Source organism: Microcebus murinus, chromosome 15 (assembly GCF_040939455.1).
Source record: "Microcebus murinus isolate Inina chromosome 15, M.murinus_Inina_mat1.0, whole genome shotgun sequence".
NCBI classification, from domain to species: domain Eukaryota; kingdom Metazoa; phylum Chordata; class Mammalia; order Primates; family Cheirogaleidae; genus Microcebus; species Microcebus murinus.
Window position 1 is genome coordinate 10942108 of NC_134118.1, and position 5543 is coordinate 10947650.

The window sequence follows — 5543 nt, forward strand, 5'->3', positions numbered from 1 at the left end:
TTTGCTGCTGACAGTTGTAGCTTAGGTGTGATCACTTATCATCCTTTTTATTTATATTTCAGGATATTATGAGGGTACAAACATTTTGGTTACATTTTATGATTTTGCCTCACCTAAGCGAGGATTAGAGGCAAGCCCTTCCCCTCTACAATGCTCACCATGTCCATTAGTTGTGAGTTTACCCACTCCCCCAACCCCCTAATCCCTGGAGAAGTAGTTCTTACTTTGATTTTCAAAAATCCTTAACACAAAGGAGAGTCAGGAATGGGTCAAATGAATGGGTATGGAAAATCAAATGAAAAGTCAAATGAATGGGTATTGCTCATTTTTTTCAATATTTAGATTTATAGAATGTATGCAAATCAGATATGTCCAGTGTTAACATTAGCATTTAACACTGCTACAAATTTTAAAAAGGCAATTAAAGGTGATCTTTTACAATTTTCTACCTTAAAAATTCTTTTGTTTGAAGGGAGAGAGGAAAAACTTTGACTGAGATTAAGTGCTAATCCTCTAATTTTAAATCTCTCAACTTGCTCAGGATGGGCAGATGAACAAGAAGTTTTTAGGGGTGGGTAGGTCCTGAGAGATAGTAGAATATGCCTGCTACATAACAGGTATTCAGGTTATGTTTGATGATAGGTGGATTGAAAGAACGGATAAATTGAGTTGAAGAGTTCAACAGTTTGAAATAAAACTCTTAGAAAGTAAAGCAATACTTTTGCAACAAGAATGACCATTTCTATATGCTACTTTTTTCATGTTCTTAAGAGTACAACTAAAATAAAATGATTCATCTATAACTGTTTACATATATGTAATAAATCTATAATAAAAATATATGTATATGATAACATGTATACACAATAAAAATTTACAAGCACAGATGAAAAGATTCCCTTTACATCTGAAGAGGCTAAAAGTAGGCAGAAGATTCCAATCCACAAAAAATAAAAATAAAAAATAAATTAATAGAAACTAAGAAACTATTTCTATCTGCATAAGATTCATATTTCTACATTTCCCAGGGATATAAACTTTTACTAGAACTTTTATACATGCTCATTGCAGAAATCATAGAGGAGAAAAAAGGAAAAAAAATTCCCCTTATAAAACACATGCACAGAAGTAACAAATTTTATCACATTTTAAAATATTTTTGGTTAAGGCAACATCATACTATGTGTGTATGTTTAATCAAAACGATGTTTTCCTCACTTGATATACTAAATACTTCTCACATGTCAACATACATCTGTATCTATGCTCACCTTCAATGGTCACATATTATTCCATCCTATGGATGTACTGGAATTTATTTATAGAATTCATTATATGGGTTCTTCTTAATACACTGCTATTTTTAACAGTGCAGAGAAAAACAAATTGCATGTATATCTAATTATTTCCTAAGAATATTTTTGTACAATGGAATGACACACTTTGTGGTTAGAAAACAGTATCTTATTCCTTTCTTAAATCAAAAGCCTTCTCTTAGAAGGGACACTAAATATTTTGTCCTATGTAGATAAGTTACTTGTAGGTCTGTAACAAAGTACTGTGCCCAATTTTTAAAAATTAGAGTTCAGGTTTTTTTCTTGCTGATTTGAAAGAATTCACTGTAAAATAAACATACATTTTTCATCTGATATACACATAGGTGTGTGTATGTTTGTGGCAAATATTGTGCATGTATGTTGTCTTTTAAGTTGTTAACTTTTTTTCTGATATAAGGGGGTTTAAATTTTTTTCCCACTAAATCAACCTTCAGAATGCTTGCTTATGAGTTCCTTCTTAGGAAAGTATCCATCAACATGAAAATGTATTGGAATGAACAGGGATTTGTGTACTCTTCTAATACATTCCTTATTTCCTAGTTTTAAAATTCATGATTTTTATGCCATCAGGAACTTATTTTTGTGACATAAAAATCTATCTAGGGTTCTCCAAACAGGTAGCAGACATTTCATTTATCAATAATTCATCTTTGTCTTCTAATACAAAATGTCACCATTATCAAGTTCTAAATACTTGTATATATTTTTGGGTGTTTCTGGATTTTCTAGTCTGTTCCCTTCATTTATCTATCTCTTCAGCTGTTAGTAAATCATTAACCTATGGAAATTCATGGCATCTTTTCACATCCAGAAGGGCAGGTTTTGCTCACTCCATTCCAAAATTTCCTTCATATTATCACGATAGTAAAAGACAGACACCATGTGTCACTCAAAAATTTTAAAACCTTTTTATTTATTTGCTTTATGTAGAATTGATAAATACAGAAAGAGCTCACGCTTTCAGAAAAATGAGTTTTCCTCTTCAAGAACACAGAATTATCTCCTCACAAAGTTTCCCTCCAAGTTCCCTCAGTAAAGAACATATATACACAGGTGTACCTCCATATGAAATGGAAATTGGATTTTATGTGAAAACTTTTTGCTCAGAAGTCAATATAGTATGGGAATTATTTCTCTCCTTAAGCACCTTTCAATAATGCATATAACATGTTCTAAAATGTGAACATTAAAAATAAATGCTACCTATACTTAATTTTGTTTGTTAAATCACTTTAAAATTGTTAACAAAGTGCTCTAGTAAGAGAACGAGGAGTGCACTGGAAACCAGTAAAAGTTTTGTTTTTGTGTTGCTGCTTATAAAGACGGTCTGGGCAGAGATCCCTCCAAAGCTTTCCCCTCCCAGGTGCTGCGGAGCCTGTGGAGGGAGGAGAGTTTAGCCCCCTCGTGGACAGGAGGGCCCCTCTGGCCAAGGCAGGGAAGGAGCGTTTCCCCCACACCCGCCCACTCCAGCCCCCGGACCCCATCTGCAGCCCCCAGTTCCCATTACCTGCTCTTCCAATCTCTGTCGTTCAGGCACATTGGGCGAAACGAAAGAATGTCCTGCAGTTTCGCTACATGACCCAGGCAGGCAGCCAGGTGGAACTTCTCGAGATCTTTGGGATAGATGTCGTACCAGGTCTTCGTGTAGGCCTTCTCAGGAATCTCATCCCTGGCGCCCACCACCGCCTTCCACATGCTGCCGAAGAAGGGCGACTCGCCCTTGCCCTTCTCTCTCCCGAAGGCAAAGAACTTCTTCATGGCGCCGGTTGTGCGCTTTGGGACACCTCACCTCCCCATCTCCCCCCAACCCACACACCCCGTTCCTCCCCGCCCCACGGCGCAATCTAAGCCAGAAAACCCGGTCTGGCCACAAGCTCCAAGAAAGTCTCTGACACCAAGTAAACTGACAGGCAAAGCAGAGCGGAACTAAGCCAAGTGGAGCCAACCAGAGCCGTTAGGCACAAGTGCGCGTGCGTACCTTGGGAAGCGTCCCTGCGCACGCGCGCCAACTGGCGGAGGAAACCGTTTTACCCCCCGCAAAGCAGGCTGGGGTTGCCCAACTCTGAGGCCCTGGTGGTGTGGTTCTGGCTGCCACAGCTTGGATGCTTGCGTGAGCTGGCAAGGCTCGCCACGGGCTGCCTCTGGGTCCCTCTGCAGCTTGAGTGTCTGCCTGCCCGGCTGGCGGAGCTCACCGTGAGCAGCTTCAGGGTCCCTGAGGGCACCACCCGCCCTGCGTGTGGGCCTGCAGCCTGTTGTAGCGCCAGCCGCCGCACTTGCTCATACTCAACCTCCATAGCCCGGGCCGCGCCTACGCTGGGCACGCGGTCGTCACCGGGATCTGTGCTTAGTGGCCAGTTCCTGCCTCTGTGCCCCTGCATCCTCGGCTGACTGCCTGGCTTGGCCACTGCTGCTGTGCCATCTGGCCGGAGGTCCCTGCCGCCACTGCTGCCACTGTTCCTGCCTGGCCAGGTTGAGGGTTGCTGGGCCACCGCTGCTTCCGCTCTGCCAGTCTGTGCCCCGGCCGCCAGCGAGCATGGGGTAGCACCTGCGCCAGCTGATGGCCGAGAAGAGCTCCCTGAAGCCTTCCTTCAAGAGTGCTCTGTCGCCGTGTCAGAAAGGAGAAGGCAAGTAGGCGGATGGAGTGATTAACAAGAACATGAAGCTGGGACAGAAAGTGTTAATTCCTGTAAAGCAGGTCCCTAAGTTCAACGTTGTGCAGAAACTTTTGGGTCCACGTGGCAAGTGTCTGAAAGCTTTCAGGAAGAAACTTTCATAAACCACAGTGGGATATTACTGAACTCCAGTGAGAATAGCCTTTATCAAAAAGTCCCAAAACAATAAATGTTGGCGTGGATGTGGAAATATAGGAACACCTATACACTGCTGGTGGGACTGAAAACTAGTACAACCTCTGTGGAAAGTAATATGGATATACCTCAGAGAGCTACAAGTAGAACTACCATTTGATCCAGCAATCCCATTGCTGGGCATCTACCCAAAGGTAAAAAGACACTCTATAAAAAAGACATCTGTACTCCAGTGTTTATAGCAGCACAATTCACAATTGCAAAGATGTGGAAACAACCCAAGTGCCCATCAATTCATGAGTGGATTAATAAAATGTGGTATATGTATACCATGGAGTATTATTCAGCTCTAAGAAACAACAGTGTTGTAGCACATCTTGTATTTTCCTGGATAGAGCTAGAACCCATTCTACTAAGTGAAGTATCACAAGAATGGAAAAACAAGTATCACGTGTACTCACCATCAAATTGGTTTTAACTGATCAACACTCACGTGCACATATACTAATAACATTCATTGGATGTCAGGCAGGTGGAAGTGGGGAAGAGTAGATGCGCATATTCACACCTAATGGGTATGGTGTGCACTGTCTGAGGGATGGACAGGCTTGAAGCTCTGACTTTGGTGGGGCAAAGTCAATATATGTAACCTAAACATTTTTACCCCTGTAATATGCTGAAAAAAATTTTTTTAGTCCTGTTTCAAATAAAAAAAGAAGAAACCTTGACAAAAACGTCCATCCCTGGGAGAGTTTTGGTGAGAGAACAATTAAGGAAAAATGGAGAAGCAAAGTACTTCCACCTCCAGGATCATCTTGTTCTCACTGAATTGTTTTTGTGACTTGCAGTGGCTTATGCCTGGATGGGGCATGTTTTGAGAGAAATCAAAAAGTTCATATTCCTGACTACAATGATGAGATCAGGCAACCATAGCTCTAGGAATGAACATGTTGGAATGGTGATGCCGAAAATGCAAATACTCCAATGGTTCAAGGGAAACCTACTTCATATACAAGAGGTCTACCAACCCCAGACTAACCAGGGAAAGGGCAGAAGTCACAGCCCAGCCTGTTGGAGTTGGTGTACCAAAAGTGATGCCAACTCCTAGGAGAATCCTTTCCACCCCTGGGCCAGTGAGTCAGGTTAGAGGACTTCTCACTCCCAGAGCAAGAGGAGTCCCCCCAACTAGGTCCAGACCTCCACCACCACCAGCCTGAAATAGGAGGGAAATATGGACAGTATAACTATGATAATGAATATGGCACTGCTTATGATGAAGAGTTATGATTCCTTTGATAGTAGTTATAGCTCTACAGCCCAAACTAATGCTATTATAATTACTATGATTGTGGACAGACTCAGTGAGGTAACTTACAATTCCTACGGGCAGGAGGACTGA

General features: G+C 41.7%; 1 pseudogene; it reads left to right on the forward strand.

The window, feature by feature from the left end:
• The first annotated feature begins 3975 nt into the window (after positions 1–3975).
• Positions 3976–5543, forward strand: LOC105865123 (KH domain-containing, RNA-binding, signal transduction-associated protein 3 pseudogene; annotated as a pseudogene).